General features: G+C 40.6%; 1 non-coding gene across 1 annotated transcript; it reads right to left on the bottom strand.

Moving 5' to 3' along the window:
- Window positions 1-18,199: 18,199 nt before the first annotated feature.
- LOC128113880 (U1 spliceosomal RNA) lies at window positions 18,200-18,363 on the bottom strand. Its single transcript, XR_008219688.1, has one exon. It is a non-coding gene; the product is annotated as a U1 spliceosomal RNA (small nuclear RNA).
- Between the last annotated feature and the right edge of the window lie 760 nt (window positions 18,364-19,123).

The following is a 19,123-nucleotide window of genomic DNA, read 5'->3' on the forward strand; positions in this document are numbered from 1 at the left end:
TAGGTAACACACCTTTGGGTGTGACCGGGGCACTTCCAAAGGGACTAACTGAGGATGGAGGACTCATCCTGACTGTGGGGAGCACCAACCCTTTGGCTAGAGTCCTGGGCTGCATAAATAGGAGAAAGGGAGTGGAGCACCAACATCCATCTCTCTCTGCTTCCTGATGACAGATGCAATGTGACCAGCCACCTCACCTTCCCACCGCCACAGTAGTCTATATTTCCTCAAGCCTCCTCCTTCCCCTTTCTAAACAATTATTTTATTCTTATTAAATGTGTATGTCTGTGTGTGTATGCTCACACGTACAAGGATGCTCATAGATGTGCTGGATCCCCAGGAGCTCCAGCTGCAGACAGTTGTGAACTGCTGGCTATGGCTGCTAGGAACCAAACTCTGGTCCTCTGCAAGGAAAACAAGCACTATTAACCACTGGGCCATCTCTCAAGCCCAAACATTTCCTTATTTCAGCTTCTCCTGTGGGGTGTTTGGCCACGGCAGTGGGGTAAGCAGCTAATATAGTACCTGCAAAGAGGGCACCTTGGCCTTGAGAAAGCAGCAAAACAGGAAGTTCTCTCTCCAACAGCAAGCAGTGAAGCCTGGAAAGAACTCTGTGTCTCCCTCTACTGCTGCCTAGGAGTGAGTGCCTCATGTAAGAGATGCTCATCTTGTACCCAGAGGAAGAGACTACCCTTGTCTCTGAAGACACAGAGAAGAATCTGAATAAACTAGCCTCAAAGTTGGGTAACATTAGAATTCACCCCAATGGTCAACAGTATCTTCCACCATTTATTTGGATTCTCACTTCCCTGTGAAGGCATTGGCATTGCATTTAACATTAAGTTTGTGTGTTTGATTTTCTCTTGTTAGTGTGCCTCTGACATAGGAGCCTCTGATGGGAGGCTCACAGTGAAAGAAGGGTACTACTGCTCTGCCCTGTAGCCTTCAACGGCATGCACAGTCATTGGATTCCTCTCTAGAACAAACTAATAACATACTAAAATAAAAATAGGCTACTTTTTCTTGAGAATGTCCTTAATGAAACTGTAAAAAATTAATTTTATTAAATCTCATTTACTGAGTACACATCGTTTTAATATTCAATGCAACAAAATGTGAAGGGCGCATAAATTAATTTTACAGTGTGCTGAAGTATGAAGGTTGTCCTGAGGGCAAACACAGTGCAGTTGTTTGAATTAAATGCTGAATTAAAAATGGGCACAGGGGTATAGATGTAGGGTCCCAGCAGCTGGGACACTGAGGCAGGAGGACCACTGGCCCAAAGCCAGCTTAGACTACACCATGAAATCCTGTGTCAAAACACCAAAGAGCAATCGAGAGAGAAAAAACATCCTTCTTCCTTTTCTCCTCTCCTTCTTCTCCTCCTACTTCTTTTTATTTATGAATGTCATTTTAAAGGAATTACTGTGGTTATTCAATCTTAATATTGGGGAATATTTTTCTAAAACATAAACAAGAAGTATCTGTTCAAAGATGACTGACAATAATTGTTTGCTATAGTAAAAATCAATCTTGCAAGTAAAAATTAGAATTAAAAAAAATATTCCCACAATCCCAAGATTCACAGATTTTTTTTCTAAAGAAAAGGGTGATCATATTAACAAACAGGATTTTCTTTTTACATTGTATGATGAAATGTGACAACATTGGAGAGATCTATCAAATAAGATAATATGTGGATAGAGGAACCTTTCAAAACGTGAGCTACTCCAATAGACGCTAACACAGTGAAGCATGAGCTCTGGCTGATAAGGCGTCAGGTTCCAAATTGCAACTCACCTTTGAAGAAACTACCATTTGTCAACAAGTATTAGCCTAAGACCAAAGGAGGAATCCACAGATATCTGAAACAAGTACCCAAAAAAAACATGCTAAATACACCCCCCTTTTCCAAGCACATTACCTAGGAGGAGCTGAAATGTCTTCAGAGTTTTCAACCAGAAGAACATATCACAGGGGCTTCACAATGGAAGCAGATGTGAAAACCAACTGTCTTCTATTAAGCCAAGTGTGAAACGGTTTGCAAATACACAGAAAAAAGGAAGTGCCCTTTTTCACTATATTGCAATTGAAAAATGATATTTATGGAATACAACTGTATCTAATATATATATATATAATTATTTGTAGAATAATCTGTAGAAAAATCAAACTCTATTATTTTAGCAATTCTGAAATATGTGGTTCATTCTTATTAACGGTGGTTACCATCAGTACAAAAGACTACAAAGATCAATTCCTCTTATACAATCAAATTCTACCCTCTAGCTAATATTTTCTCTTTCTGAATTCTATAAAGATACTTTATCTACCTTAAGTTATATTTTTGAATGTTTAAATAAATTAATATTTCAGTGTTTCCATTTTAATATTCAATATGAAAAAATAGCGATAAGTACTGTGGTAGTCTCAAAAATAGTTTAGAGTTTCAAAAGCTTCTGAGACTAAAAATCTTGAATATTGCTGAGACAGACAAAGAAGATCTCCTGACTAGAATAGCTAGAACAACAAAAAAAAATGAGGAATTAAAAGACTATAATAATTTCTAATCTTTTGCTCACACAGAAAATAGAATTTCCTTCCAAATGTTAATTCCTGTATATACTTTCACTTTAATATACAAGATTAGTCATTGAAATCTAATTTCTCACTCATAAATACGTAATGTGAGAGGGCTCGGGATCAGATCTGGGGCAGCTGGGTTGGGCTGAATTACTGCACTTTGTAGTCATGTTATGCTTTCTTTTCATCTCTGGATCTCTGAATTGGAGACTGTAGGTTGAACTGAATTGAACAATGTGGCTGATGATAATTTGGAGAGGAAATAGAAGGATTGCAATTTCTGCCTTGGCTTTGATTTCACTGATTTTAGAGTGCCTTTGGCTTTGATTTCACTAATCCAGCTTGCTGACTAATTTGACATTTCTGAGAGCAAAATCTACCCTTCTCTGGAGACAAGCGAATGCATGATACAGTGGTAGGCATGGTACTGGGAGGGTAGGAAGAGGCACCTCCTCAGAGCCAGCTGGGCTCATCTAGGGTGGGAAATGGCCACACAGCTGAGGTTCTTCCTCCATCCCAGGAGTTTTCTTTCCTGCACGGGGTGACTCTGAGCAGACTCTCCGCCTTCATCTCCTAGTGAGCAATTGCTATAAAACAGTGTCTCGTTCTCATGTTCAGAATTAGGAAGTTCTTACTACCATGACAAAATACCTGACCAAAAAACAAAAACAAAACAAAAAAAACTTAGAAGGACTTGTTTTGGCCCCCAGTGTCAGAGGATTCAGTCTATGGTTGTGGCTCTGTTGGCTTGGGATCTGTAGAAAGGTACATCCATTGTGGCGATAGGAGTATATGGCAGAAGTTACTCACCTTGTGGCCAACAGGAAGCAGAGAAGGGCAGATATGGGTGCTGCATAAGATAGAGCTCCCAGGCGCCTACCTTTCCACCTTATTGACCTACTTCCTGTAGCTAGACTCCACCTCCTAATGTCTCCAGAATCTCCCAATATAGGATTGCTAGCTGGGGACCAAAGTTTCAATCCCTGAGCCAAACCAATACCAAACCACAACAAGAAGTCAACTTGCTTGCAGCTAGAAGCCATAATCTCCAAAACCATCTCTTCAAAGTGGTGATACATCATCTCCTATACATAATCTTGCTTAATTTTCTTACACTCAAGCAGCTCAAAATGCATTGGGAAGTAGAAATTATTGTGTGAATTACCTCAAACATCACAACAGACTACATTTAAGTCCTCCAAGATCCCAGAAGCCATGTTCTTAATACTCTCTGTTCTCTTCAACTTTGCTTTACACCACATTCAAACCAATACCTTCACCAATAGATATCTGCAGAACTGGATGATAATGAAATAAATACTAGCACCTAATACATATCGTAAATTATTCTTACCTAGCTTATTCTTTAAAATAATCTGAGTATTTTTTAATTCAATGAATGACTATAAATGCTGATCTAAGCGTGGTGGCATATGCCTATCATACCAGTTATGTAGGAAGCAAAAGCCAGGAGATCACAAGTTCATGACCTCCCTTGAAGACTTAAAATGTTACCAAATAAAATGTAAAAAGTCTAGAGATGCAGCACAATGGTATAATGCTTATATATCCTGAACATAGCCCTACATTTTAATCTACAGTATTGAAAACAAAAACTGCCAATGACGTAAATGAGGAAAAAGAGGCAAATTCAAACCTAGTGCCTTCCTTTGTGTTAAGAGGGCAAATGGCCTTTGTGATGGAGTGAGAAATGACCCCCATGGGTTCATATATTTGAACACCTGCTCTCCACTTGGTGGGGCTGTTTGGGAGGTTATTTACCTTTAGGAGGCAGAGCCTTGCTGAAGGACATATGTCACTGGGGGGATAGGGGGCTGCCTGGGAGGTTTTGTAGCCTGGTTCCACTTCCTGTTCTCTTCCTGTGTTTCCTGTGTGCAGATGAAATGTGGTTTCTCTGCTTCCTGACTGCCAGGCTAGCCGGCCTCATGTTCCTGCTTCCTTGGCTTCCACCAGGATACACTGTACCCATTCCAGAACGGTAAGCTAAAATGAATCCTTTTTTACTGTAAGTTGTTTTGGGTCATGGTATTTTTATCACAGCAACAGAAAAGTAACAAATATAGCTATGTTCAAAGACATGTTGGAAAAATCCATGGAAAACAGCAAAAATGCAATGTATGGTTTCTGTATTAAAATGGAACCTGTTGTTCCATTCTAAAAATGCTTTTAAACCTACTGGCTTAAAACAATGGTAGACATTTACTATCTGACCCTGTTTCTGTGAGGAGGGGACTTGCAATTGTAGAATCTAGCTGAAAATCTCTCATGAGGCTGCAGTCATTATGACATCCTGGGTTCTAATTATCTGAAAGCTTGACTTGGGTTAGAAAAATTGCTTTCCAGACATCTTGATCACATATCTGCAAGCAGAAGATTTCCACATCCCACCTCAAGGAACTCTCTGTGTGCTGATCATGTGTCTCCATGACCTATCAGCTGGCTTTCCCTTAGGGGAGTGATCCAAAAACAAGAGGATGGAACTGCGAAGGATTTTTAATGACTTGGCCTCATGAGTCACACACCACTGTTTTTATACTGTCCTTATTTAATACAGGAATGGGTGACACTGGTAAGAGTCACTTAGATCTTGGCTTCCATACCTTATTACTTTCTCCAGTCTTATCAGGAAAAAGAACCCAGCATAGTAGTGCAGGCTTGTTGATCTCAGCTACTTGGAAAGGCAAGGTGGAGGGATCACAAGTTCGAAGCCAGTTTGGGAAACCCAGTCAGACTTCGTCTCAAAATTAGAAATGTAAAAGCATGGCTGGGAATGCAGCCAGTGGAGGTGGCTTGCCTAGATTAATCCCCAACATCACTAATTAAGTAAATAAGTAGCATGTGACAATAATTCATGAAGCAACAAATGACAAGGTCTTTTGAGTTTCATTGGTGCAGCATAGTTATGTGAAGAATGTCCCACGTTTGAAGATTCAACTAGATTTTCAGGAAAGATTAACTCAATAAAGTTTCACTCTCTAGGTAAAAGAGACTCAAAGGATGAGTAACTTATTTATTGAAGAAAATTCATTACACATTTACTAAGCCATGCTGGCCCTATAGACCTTTCAATGGACTCAGAGATCTCACTATAATGAGGATATCCAGCACATAAGCATGTATTTGTAATACAATGTAGAAGTTCAGTGACAGGGATGTATGCATTGTGCACAGAAAGGCTGCAAAGAGCTGCTAACTCCGTGGGACTTGAGGAGCATCAGGAAAGGCTTCCTGCAACAAGGATGCCTAATCTCAACTTGAAAGAATAGCTTAGAATCTACCAGGCATTGAAGACAATGGGACATGAAGATAAAACTTGGCATGACATGTGTAGTGGGATGACTTTGAAGTGCTGATGAGCAAGGCAGGGGGAGAAGTAAGCAGTCCCTTGTGGAGAGGCAAGGTCAGGTGTCTTTGGTTATAGACTATGGGAAATCTGGATTGTTGTCAAGAACACTGATACAGTCATATTTGTAGATAGGTATAGATAGGTCATTCTAGCTTTGGACAGAAATCATTTGATCAAAGTGAGGCTGTGGGGTGACAGGGTTGGGGGAAACCACTTATTACATTGCTGGGGGACTAAGGAGGGTCTCTGGAGTAGGACAATAGCAATAGATGAGGGGATGAAGAGACCTATTTAGCAGTCTGTTTGCCATGTGAATGTAGGCCAAGAGATTTGACATGCGTGTGCAAAGATACATTTTAAAGTTTTTAAATTCATTTGTTTTGTGGGAAAGAAGGCATATAGGCAGGTCAGAGGACAACTTTTGATTCTCTCCTTCTAGGTTGTTTTTGGCAGAGTGTCTCTTGTTCCTGTTGCTGTGAAGAGTTCGCTAGACTAGCTGATCTGGAAGCTTTCAGCTGATTCTCCCATCTCTGCCTTCTATCTCACCACGGAAGTGCTAGACTGCAATGTCACTGAAAGTAACTTTTTATCTGGCTTCTGGGGATTGAACTGAGGTCACTAGGCTTGTTCAAGAAGCACTTTTACCCACCTATCCACTTCCCCTGCCCCGAAAGGTGTATTTAATCTCTAATGATGATGGTGTCCCGCCTTCCAAATTCTGTATTTTTTTTACATCAAATTGTTCTATTTAGTTCTTTTCCAACATACCTTGTTTCTTCACTGTATTTTCAATATTGTGTCTTAAAACACTTCACATCCAGTTCAGTATCACTCTGTTGTCTACTGGTTTTGCTTCTGTGCTGTTTTGGGTGCTCAGTTTAGTTTTTGATGGTTTGGTTTTGCTTAAGTTAGCTTCTAATTGTGGATCATTTTTTTAGAAGCCTATTTATGGGAGGTCTTTGAGGACATAAATATGTTCATAGGGAACATTTGTGTTGGTTGCCAGCCCAATGCAGCATTACCAACCCAATTTACTCAACTAAATTCCCGCAGCCAAACAGGCAGGGGATCTTGATGATGACAAAACCTTATGATTTAAAGTTTATAGATTGAAATTATACAAAGAAATCCTTTTTCCTCTGATTCACTAGTAGCCACGATCCAGACAAACATGTTGTTTCTAGTATTATCCCCAAGTCCTTCTCAGCACAGCACATTGTGTTTTCTCATTTCAGGGGTGCTATAGTGAGACCAAATCTCTGATATGACTGTTTCCGGTGCCTGGACTCCAGGATTTGTTAACTAGCCATCTGCATTTGTCCCATTGAAACTCAGAACTGTCCCCAAGTTTACTGTTTGACCCTAAGGTCAGACACTAGCTGCCGTGTTCCTACTCTGCTCTTTGGAGTTTGTCTTTCATGAAGTTTCTAGAAGGGCTCTGAGAAGTTCCTCAACTTCTCCCACGTCTGGCTGTATTATAAGTGATATGAGCTGAACATGGGCACATGGGCCTTTAACCCCAGCACTCCAGAAGCAGAGGCAGACAGATCTCTGAGTTTTAAGCCAGCCTGTTCTATACAGGCCAATTTCCAGGCCAGGAATGGCTACATAGTGAGAACTTGTCTCAAGGAAAAAGAAGGAAAAAGAGGAGGAGGAAAGAGGAGGAAGATATGAAATCTGACTTTTTATTTAAGAATCTTCCTCAGGTAGACATCCTCTGACCATCTTTGGGGGAGGTGAAAGTTACAACTCTGCCACAGTACACTGCTTGTTCCTGTGATGGAACATAAAGCAACTTAAGGGAGAAAGTGTTTGTTTTGGCTCACAGTTTGAGTTCATCATGGAGGGGAAGACATTGTAGGCAGCTCATAGTAGCAGGAGCATGCTGCTGGGACTCCTCCATCTCCTTACATCTTGGCAAACAGGAAGTAGACAACAAACAGGAAATGTAGCAGGGCTGTAAAATCTCAAGGCCCACCCACAGTGATCCTCTTCCTCCACAAAGTTCCACCTCGAGTTGCACAATTGGGTTCCAAGTGTGCAAACACATGAGCGTCATGCTGGTCTTTCCTCATTCAAATAGCAGCATATATCCCACCCCAACCCCCCATCACCTTGCAGAAACTAGAAGTTAGAGCCATTGTTTCCTACTGTACCACACAGCTAATAAAGACAAGACACAGGGGAACGGAAGGAGCTAAGAAAACCAAATGGTCATTTCTTCCACATGGTTACCAAAAAGGGTCACAAAGAAGGGTCTGAAGGGTGTTGGGTAAGTTGTGAAGCAAAAATAAAGTATGAAAGGACAAGACTATATTTCAATAGATTAACAGGCAACAACAGTAAAAAAAAAATGCCTACAACACAGAGTTTAGCCGCTCCCTTAAGTAAGGAAGAGGCCTGGCGTGGTGGTGCATGCCTTGAATTCCATTTCTCAGACGGCAGAGGCAAAAGATTTCTAATAAGTTCCAAGCCAGCCAGGGTCTCAAAAAAAAAAAAAAGTTTGATCAAGATTTGGTGGCAGAAGACATCTAGTTGAGGCATTATCTCCTCCAACTGTGGTGACTCAGTTAAAATTTCCTTCACGTATGTACATATTTTAGGAAGGATTCCATGGGGGACTTTGTGCACCTTTTGTTTTGTTTTGGTGGGTTTGTTTTTGTTTTGTTTGTTTGTTTGTTTGTCTTATTTTTTTTTTAAGTTTGGTTTGGTTGTTTTAGAGAGAGAGAACATGAACTTCAAAGATTAGGGAAGTGAAGAAGGCCTAGGAAGATTTGGGAGAAGGTAAAAATATGTTCAAAATATATATATGAAAAAAGTTTTGATTTAAAAATTAATTACAAAAAGGTAAAGAAGAGCTATGCTGTATGAGCACAGTCTCTCAGAGAAAGATATATTATTGATCTCATGGAGGGTGTTGGGAAAGTACAGATTCAGGAGCCAGTACTTTCACAGAGGCAAAACCAGGTGATTGAAGCCAAGCAGCAGCCCTGAGGGTGAGGGGGTGGATGGGCTCAATATCAGAGCCTGTCTGGTGGAGTGAGTCAGTATCCCATTGGCTGACTCTCCAAGGCAAGGAGCAATGCTCATTACTCAGCTTTCAAAAGCATATTAACTGATTAAGTAAGCTTAAAACCACTTCTCCTGGATCCATGGCTATCAAATTATGTTTCTGGAAAACTAAGCAGGTTTAAAATCCACTTTAGTGGCTACCTGTTACCATGGTTACAGAATAATTAGCCTTTTCTTAAGAATGCAGGAAATCTTGTTATTGGCAATAGAAAAATGTCATAAAATATCCAATAATTTGTAGAATCAAATACTTTCAAGTTACTATTTTTTTTCATTAGTAAAATGTTGGGGTTTGAAAAGTTTCATACAATGTATTGGGACCATCCCTTCCCACTCCTGATAGCCCCATTTTCCACCTCAACTAATCATCTTTATATTTTCATATCTTTTGGTAGGTACAGGTAACTGCAGGTCTGCCCCATCTTCATGATTGCAATGGCCATGTCATATCCAGGAGACAGTGTTTCCTGTCATTCCTCTCTGTCCCCTGGTTCTTACAATCTTTCTGCTCCCTCTTCTAAGATGTTTCTTGAGAACTGAAGAGGGTAGTATAGATGTTCCACTTAGAGATCAGAACCCAATAGTCACTTGTTCTCAGCACAATGATGGGTCATAAGTCTGAAGCATGATCCTAATTAATCTTACCAATAAAAACCAGGAATAAAATATCAGGGTAATAACTTGAAAGATCAAAGAAGCAAAGGAGCAGCCATAGTCACTTCTTACCTCTCCAAATCTTCAGACCCAAAAGGGGGGGGGTGCCAAGATCCTGTCTCCACTCACATTATATTCCTGTCTCTATCTCCTGATTGTGCTAGGATTAAAGACATGAGCCTCCCAAGTGCTGGGATCAAAGGCATGATCCTCCCAAGTGCTGGGATTAAAGATGTGAGCCTCCCAAATGCTGGGATTCAAAGTGTGAGCCTCTCAAGTGCTGGGATTAAAGGTGTGAGCCACCACCACTTGGCCTCTATGGTTAACTAGTGGCTAGCTCCACCCTCTCATCTCCAGGCAAGCTTTGTTAGAATACAAAGAAAATATCACACAACCTAAGTATTTGCAGTAACTGTTACCCACTGATAAAAAGAGGCTTCTGTGACCTAGGCAAAGAGCAGTACTTGCTTGTGGGCATAAAAATCAATATTCAAAAGGCAGTGTGGTACATGTCCATTTAGCAAATCAACAGTAGCATGTCCCTCACCTAGGGCCTGTGAACTTCCCAGTCACAGACTTTTGACTAGCACTGGGCATGTATTTCCTCCCACAGGCATCAGCTCTGATCAGAAAAGCCATTGGAGACCCTTAAAACAGTCTTGCTGTTAATGAACCAGGCATATGTTGCCTGGCTGGCAGGTATTGTAGCATGTAGAGTCAACTACTGAGTAAGACCATTCATTAATGACTTTCCCCCCCAACAGCATGCATAGCACTTTCCAGATATAAAAGCCAGCCAACAGGGAAAAAGCTTCCAACTCAGTTCCCATTTGATTTCTCTGTGTCTCATGTCCAAAATATTTGATCTCCTCAGCAATAGTGTCCAAATCTCTGTATTTTTAGCTAGAGCTAAAATCTTCAAATGAACATAAACCTGCCACTGCCTCAATTAGATGTATGTGCGTGGTGTGTCTTTGTGTCTGTGTGTCTGTGTGGTATGTATGGTGGTATGTGTAATAGTATATGTGTGTATGTATAGTGCATGTGTATATGTTGTACGTGTTGTGTGTATAGTATATATGTATATGTATGATGTGGTATGGTATGTGTGTTGTATATATATGTGTGTATATATATGTGTGTATATATATATATATATATATATATATATATATATATATATATATATACAGTGTGTGTGTGTGTGTATAAGGTGTATGGGCATATGTATTGTGACATGATATTCAATCTAGAAGCAAGAGGCAATGATAAAAGCATGCCAGTTGAATGGATCCCTCACACCTGTCACATCACTGTACAATTCAGAGTAATGCTGAAGATGTTATGTTCACTAAATATACAATATGATCATCAGTCACCAAAAAGTGATTTAAATCTCTGTCAATCTGTATAGAAAGGCAGAAGATATGCAGCCTAAATTTTTTAACAAAGTATGAAATAAAAAATAATATGCTTGGTACATTATGAATTAGAAAAAATAAACTCAAATATCTCATTTCCTAATGATTGTCATTAATATCAAGTACATAGAAATTAAAATACATTGAGAAAATTCTAACTAGAGATGTTAAAAATACCTGTCTTGGCATTATTTTGAATTTTAAATACAGTGTCGAATAATACTTATGAGCACAGTCCTAGAACCTGAAGCCCAGAAACTCTGATTTGGCTCTTAGATACTTTGGTTTGAACTGTATTCCTTCAAAATTCATACATTGAAGTCCTAACTCCCAGAACCCTGTAATGTGACTGTATTTGGAGATAAAGTATTGGCAAAATTAATTAAGGTTGAATGAGGTCATTAGAGTAGGCCTTCATCCAGTGTGACTTGGTTCTTGCAAGATTAAGACACAAACAGGCACTGATGGATGACTGAGCAGGAAAGGGTAGCCACTGCAGAGCAAGGGAGACATTTCAGAAGAAACCAAATGTGATTGCTTGATCTTGGGTTTCCATTCTTTGTAAATGTGAGAGATTGACTTACCCTGTTTAAGGTACCCAGCCTGTACAGTCTTTTAGGGCAGTCTTAACAGACAAGCATATCTACCAAATGGGCTAATATTTAATCCACATGTAAGAGGACTTAGAAAAACAATAGACATGGAAAAGACAAGCTAAGCATATTCCTGTGATCCCGATACCTGGAAAGCTGAGTCCAGAGGACCCAGAGTTCATGGCCAGTCTTGGCTATGTAGCATTAAGTTCAATGCCAGCCTGAAGACTAGAACACCTCATCTCAAAATGAGACAAAAAGACAAGCTAACAATAGCAACTAGCATTACCCATACACTACTAAGATCAAAGTTTGGTGTGTGACTGCTGCCTGACCAACTCACTCACTGCATTTTTTTTTTTTACTTTACTGTAAATCAAGAGTTGCTCAGCCAGACAGAATGATATTGTAGCCATTACTTTGGATTTGGTTTTGAATATTAACTGCTGACTGCTCATCTGCCCTCCTAACTCAGGCAGTCAGCCACCATGATGAATGGCAGCCATGCGCAGTTTTTCATCCACACATGGGTGCATTGCAGATTGAGGAATGCCAATGATTCACTTAACCTCATCTAGTTCATTATATCAGTTAAGAGTGGGGGAATTTATGCTATTTTGTGCGTCAGGCAATAACTCATTGCTTTCAACAAGATTATCAGTCTTAACCAAGCCTTTCCCTCTTCATAGATCCTAACCTAATTCTGTCTTACTTGGAGAGGAAGAAGTTGGACATAAATCTTCATGGGCTGTCAGAGGAAACATACCATTTCAATGGGAGGTAGAGACAGCTGGAATCAAAAGGTGGTTTTGAAAGAGGCAAAAAGCAAGGAAATCAGCTAGTAAATTTGCCTGGATGGCTCAGAAAGTGAAGACAGGAAGGTGGATTTATCGAGTGCCTGGTGCTGACTTGAAAAGTTCAATGAGCATTATGATACGATGATACATGAGCATGTTTGGGAGGGGGGAGTATATTTAGTGGTGATACATAGGAACCACTGAGAAGCAAACACCACTTAAAGCTGTGCTGGAAAACCTTAAAACATTCTGCAGCAACAGTGAAAGGGTCACCCAGCAAGTGACCACAAGAGGAACTTTTCCAGGGGCTCTCCCTTAGTTCCTGAAGAAAGATCAGCATCACTGAAATCCAGAACATGGCTAAGTCAACCTAAAACACATGTGCTGAGTGTTGTTCCCATCCAGCCCTATAGCAGACTTCCTACAGTCCAGGTTAAGACACAGATAAATGGGGAGAAAAGCAAGTATGGATTTCAGAAGACTTCAAAAACCCACTTTTATGTGGTATTTCTCTCTTGGAATCTCCCTCCTCCCCATGCACATTGACGCTTTTGTGTTTCAGTTGGTGACTCGACCTCTAGGCCAACACAGTATAGCTTGCTTTGCCTGAATGACTATGTAAGAATCACACAGAATGAGGACATTGAGGTATGTATGCAGAGTGAATGATTCTGTTCATTTTAATCTTGTGAAAATAAATGATCAATGTATTCCTTAGTCAAGGATCCTGTAATTAATATTTGATGGTAAATTTCAACTTAGCTAAACTATCCTGTATTCTGTATTTATTACACGGGGTCATTAAATTCCCCTGCCCTCTTCCTTACATTACCTGTCCTTGGTCCGGACGCCCCTCCCTGGGAGCACTAGCTCTCCACAGTCATCCTCCAGGAACGAGGCAAACTCCAGGCTGTGATTTCTCTGCTGTATGTTCTGCCTTCCTGTACCTTCTTAATGTACAGTTGAGTCTAAATATGATAATTCAGCAGCTATGTGCCAAGCTTTGAAGACTTTTTCTCGTCAAGCCCCAAATTCCAGAAAATTAAAAGCCAAAAATAAAAACAAAATCCTTTTATCCTCTCCAAATTAGTTAATGTGAATTAAATTGCCCCAAATAACATTTCCTGTTATGAGATATTTCAAGTTTACTGAGGGGGGATAAAAGCACACAATTTAAACAGCCTTGCCGCCGTTATTTTTCTGTGTTTTTTTTTATAAATTTATTTATTTATTTACATCCTGGCTGCACTTTCCCCTCCCTCCTCTCCTCCCAGTCCTTTCCCCCAAGCCCTGCCCTCTGTTCCCACCACCCAATCCACTCCTCCTCTGTTTCTGTTTAGGAAAGGACACATCTCCAGTGGGTATCAACAAAACACAGCATATCAAGTTGCAGTAAGACTAAACACCTCCCCATGTGTTGAGGCTGGGCAAGGTGACCCAGTGTGGGGAGTAGGGGCCCAAAAGCCGGTAAAAGAGTCAGAGACAGTCCTTGTTCCCACTGTTAGGAGTCCCACAAGAGGACCAAGCTACACAACTGTAACATCTATGCAGAGTGCCTAGGTCAGTCCCATGCAGGCTCCCTGGTTGTAGTGAAGGGCCCTGGCATGCTAAGCAGGCACTCTACCACTGAGTCACACCACAGGCATGGGCAGTGGACTTTAACCTGCTAACGACTGCAAATTGTACCATTTGGTTTTGTATACACGCAATTTTCTAGCTGAGAGCTGATTGCAAATTTATGAATACAGTGTCTGAAAAAAAACACAAGGTCCTTAGCCAAGCTGGTAATTGAGTTTATAGCTGTCAATGTAGCTGTCAATTTGATTTGTACTTGAAACTAAAATAATAAAGACATTGCCAGATAAGAAGAACTTCCTGAGATTATGGTTATGTAAAAATCAAATTAGATGATTTGCAGACACAATAGATTAGATGGTGGGGATATTAAACTTCAGTAAACCAGTTATTTCACTGGGTCATCCGTTAACCTCTCTTAGAAAATGCGTGAGCCCTGTACACTAGACTTGGATGCCACTCACTGCGCCACCATAGCTTCTGAGACTGGAAGCTCTTCTATCCACCTTGGACAAGCCCACAAAAACCACATGTAATCAATAAAGGATCGTTACGTCCCCCTCGGCAGTGATGTTAGAACTAGCTGTGAGACACTGGAACCAGCAACCTCAGCACGAAGAGCAGAGGCTGAAAACAGAGAAACAAAGGTGTCAGTTCCCAGATGCTGAGAGGGGCCTCCCTGGTGCCTCAGCACAGTGATGGAAACTGTTATTACCCAGGATATTAAGCAGCAGCACAATGAACGCCCATCTTGACTCTGATTGTTAATTTGTTATCAGTGTAGCTGCATGAGGGTTATCAGCGTAATTCCCCCTGACAAGTTATTCATTCTGGGGTAGGGGGACCATGAGGACTCTGCAGTTAGATATCAGACATCTGTAATGCTTGTTTCTGTTCTTACCCAATCAGCAGGTACTGCAGACTGGCTTGACAATGATAATGGCATGCCAGAGGAAAAGTTGTGATTTACTGAGACGTTATCCTTTTGTACAAACATGGCCAGGTTCATTATCACTTCTAGAAAGTCTGCCGTGGGAGTGACAACTCGTGTTATGAATGGCGTTTTTTAAACATCCAGAAACAAAATGCAATGGGCTTGGGATCTGAAAACACTTTATAAGCAGACCAGGGCAAATGAGTATGCACTGTGGAATGACCTCAGCCTCCAATAGTGCCAGCATCTAATTTTATTAATTGCAGAGAATCCTGAGAGAGGAAGACAATGAGTAGAAAGGGGTGAATGTTTGCAAAAGAGAGAAAAGATAGCATCCTGACCAATTCTAGCATCTGCAGGAAACCTTTGTGTGAATGTAGAAAGCAGAAAGAGAGGAGACCCCATCTTCCCCGTGTTCTTTCCTTGACCCCTTTGCTTGCTGTTTGGGCCAAGACTGATCCATGTGTCATCCTTTACAGAGACGGTGGGAGAGGGTTGAGGAGTGGAATGGAAGCAGATCTCAATTATCTATTGCATGGCTTTATTTGAAAAGGACTAAATATAATTAAAAATATTACTAGCATGCGTCAACCCTTAGATTCTTAAAGACCCATTTATTTGAAGCATTCATTTCCATAAAAGCTTTTGCATGAGTTGGATGCTTTTAACTTTCACTCTGTTAGTTGGAAGTGGTCAGAAAGGCAGCTGTTCCAGAACAGTGGGCTGGCACTGAAGAATCTCCAACCTAGACCACCAATTTCATCAGTGAGAGATTATGATTCTAGACTTAACAGGGCTGAATACTTCAACTTTAGAATGATGCCTTTCCCTGAATGTCCTACATTCTGGCATGCAAAGGAAATTACTGGGAAATTTTCAAGTTTTAATGTCCAATCTACCAGGAGTTAAACATCTGTCCTAGTATTTCTGGAACCATCTCTACTTGAAGGCTGCAGGTGGCACTCCCCACCACCAGAGCAACTGGGTTTATACAAGCAAATTTCTTCTGCCAGGCCGGCCATCTAGTCAAGGAAAGAGGAGAGGTCTCGTGTGTGTTCTCAAATAAACCACGCACTTAGAGCCATGCTCTTGTGAAGTCGGATGAATTTAACTTCTTCATAAAACTCCTGTTTTTGCGGGGGTTGGGTTGTTCTTGTTTGGGCAAGGAGCAAGTGTTTACATTTAACACCATGCCCTCTGCGTTTCCCATGGAAAGCACCGCCTTCTTTGGCTACAGACACAAGTAAAACTAAGATCATAGGGGTATAAGTTCCAAGTGCCTGGCAGGACAGAAACCCGTTTTTTCGAGTCGCTGGGAAAAGCTGCAGTATTTCTAATCCTGTTTTTCAATCAGAATTACATCACCACCAGTCTGATGACTCATGGGCATGTGGCATAAGCTGCAGCCTTCTGGCACTTCCATCAGTGGGACACCTATGCCTAAGGGGCAAAGATGTCTCTAACCAGGGACATAATCTCAGAAACCGTCGGCCTGTTTGAACTGAATGGATGCAAATGTGAACACAGAGGTTCAAATGCTTATCAGGAAAGTGTTCAAATGAAGTCCACAGCTGTGTCTGTCAAACATTCACATTTCTGCCCCACTTCTAAATTTGCTCATCAGCTCTAACACCCGCAAAACCTAGAGAGGGTCTGGGTTCACTTAGGTGTGTTAGAGGCGAAGAGAGGAAGGGGTGGTGAATAGAAAGCCCTGCCTGAGAACCAAGAGTGGGAGGGAGGGGAAAGGCCAGGAACTTGAGATCTCAGAAGGGCACTGATGAGATAAACCCTGGGTCGGGAAGGACAGGGCTCTCACTGCAGCTGTGGTAAAGAAAGAAACTTAGAAAGAAGGACACAAAGACAGAGAAGTCCCAGATATTCCCAGAGATCAGGTATCATCTTGATGCCCGATATTTCTCCCAATATCAATGAATGTTCCTTGGACAAATATACAATATAGCAGCAAAGCTAGGCTTTGTGGGTGATAAGAACAAACAGAGGGGCACTTCAGTTTGTGCCAAAATTCCATTCAAATAACTATACAACACTCATTCAGATACTATGATACCCCACGAAAATCCCAAAATCCTAGTGGAAAGAATCTGTCTCTGAGTTTCACACTCCTTGAAGATCTAATCGTGGCCCATAGAAAGCCTCTGCCTCTCAAATAATCTGTGCTCCTTGTAATTAAATTAATTAATAATGTCTGAGGAAACTGTTATATTTACAGGGCTGGAGAGACGGCTCAGCAGTTAAGAGTACATACTGCTCTTGCAGATGACCTGAGTTCAATTCCCAGAATCTATGCTGGGCTGCTACCAACTGCCAATAGCATTTAGTCCCAGGGGAATTATTATGTCTCAGGCCTCTGTGGGCACCTGCACACACATCTACACTCACACACATATACACGTAATTTTAAAATAATCAAAGGAAATATTTAAAATCTTATATTTGCAGAATATATAATAAGGGAATTCATAATTCATATTACAAATAATAATTTATATTTCTAAAAATACATGACTGTTTAAAAATAAATACACTTTACAAGAATATAGCTATCATAAATCGTGATTCCTCTAGTGGATTAATTTTTTGTAAAACAGAGTTTATTAACAAAGTAGCCATGGCTGGATATGGTGGCACATGCCTTTAATTCCAGCACTTGGGAGGCAGAAGCAGGTGGATCTCTGTGAGTGTGAGGCCAGCCTGGTCTACATAGTGAGTTCCAGGATAGTCAGGACCATACAGAGACCCTGTCTCAGAAAAAAAAAACAATAATAACAACATGGCAACCAGCATGGGAACTTAACTGTAATCAATTGAATATAAGTGTAAACAAATGAAAAGTTGTTTATTATTTATATGTTTTTTTATCTTTGAAAAAGAGAATTTATTAACAAGGTGGCTAAGCCTGAAGGAAGACTCAAATCTACCCCTCTATTCTCACTAATCTGGCAGATTTTAAATATATTAATAGTATCGGGATTGTGGAAATGTGGTTAATAACATTATGTCTGGATGGAAACACGTTCTGCCTCAACTTGAAAATAATGTGTTCTAATCTAGTAATTTTGATAATGTATAACCCTAATACACACACAAACACATTTATATATTTTTTATTTTTATATTTATATTTTATATAATTATATATTTATATATGTAAATCTTATTATATATTCTTTTTTTTTTTATAACAGGGGAGAGCGCGAACGCAGTCCCCCACTACCACAAATTATGCAGTCGAGTTTCCCGCATTTGGGGAAATCGCAGGGGTCAGCACATCCGGAGTGCAATGGATAAGCCTCACCCTGGGAAAACCACCTTCGTGATCATGGTATCTCCCCTGCCAGGTAAGTATTTATTATATATTCTTAACAAACAAAGAGGTAGGGATATAGCTCAATGGTAGAGCAATTACATGCAACACACACACACACACACACACACACACACACACACACACACACACACACACACATTATGGTTGTAAGATGCCTCCTTCCAAATTATAGTATATATAGTATATAGTATATATATTTGGGATGAGGCATCTTACAACCATAATCGGAAAATATATGGAATACAACTAATTAATCTACAGGAAGGTTACCTCCAAAGGGAAATTTGTTCACAGCTCAAAGTAAAACTATCATTTACTCAGTGCCGAGTGTCCATCTCACTAACACCCTCAAACAACTTATATCTAAAAGCTACAGACCATAGAGGTGGTGCTGCCTACTGGCTTCTCCCCATGGCTTGCTCAGCCTGCTTGCTGTTAGAAGCCAGGACCAGCAACCCAGGGAAAGCATCACCCACCATGGGCTGGGACCTCCCGGGCCCTCCCCCATCAACCACTAATCAAGAAAATGCCCTACAGCCCGATCTTACGGAGGCCTTTTCTCAGTTTAGGTTCCTTTCTTTCCAGTGCCTGTAGAGCAATGGCTCTCAACCTTCCTAATGTCGTGACCCTTTCATACAGTTCCTCATGTTGTGGTGACACCCAACCATAGAATTATTGCATGCTACTTCAGAACTGTAACTCTGTTACTGTTATAAACTGTATGTATTTTTGAAGATGGAAGGTTGCCAAAGGGTTCCATGACCCACAGGTTGAGAAC

This window comes from Peromyscus californicus, unplaced genomic scaffold, assembly GCF_007827085.1.
Source record: "Peromyscus californicus insignis strain IS unplaced genomic scaffold, ASM782708v3 Scaffold_18__1_contigs__length_77618521, whole genome shotgun sequence".
Taxonomy (NCBI): Eukaryota; Metazoa; Chordata; class Mammalia; order Rodentia; family Cricetidae; genus Peromyscus; species Peromyscus californicus.